Genomic DNA, 352 nt, shown 5'->3' with positions numbered 1-352 from the left:
AGCAATGGTCTCAAGTTGCAGCAAAGGGAAGTTTAAGTTAGATATTAGGAAGAATTTTCTCACTAGAAGAGTAGTAAAACACTGGAAGAGGTTACCCGGAGAGGTGGTGGAAGCTCCATCCTTGGAGGTTTTCAAGACCCAGGTAGACAGATCCTTGGCTGGGATGATCTAGTTGGAGATGGTCCTGCTTTGAGCAGGGGGTTGGACTAGATGACCTCCTGAGTTCCTTCCCAACCCTAACTTTCTCTGATTCTCTGATTCAGAGAGGCCTGGGCATTCATAAGCTACAGCTAGCATCCGACAAGGTGAGATGTAACTATGGGTGACTGATGCCACCTTAGTCGGGGGGGGG

This window comes from Gavialis gangeticus, unplaced genomic scaffold (genome assembly GCF_001723915.1).
Source record: "Gavialis gangeticus isolate Ggan-Ray unplaced genomic scaffold, GavGan_comp1, whole genome shotgun sequence".
In the NCBI taxonomy this organism is placed as follows: Eukaryota; Metazoa; Chordata; order Crocodylia; family Gavialidae; genus Gavialis; species Gavialis gangeticus.
This window is presented reverse-complemented; position numbering follows the sequence as displayed.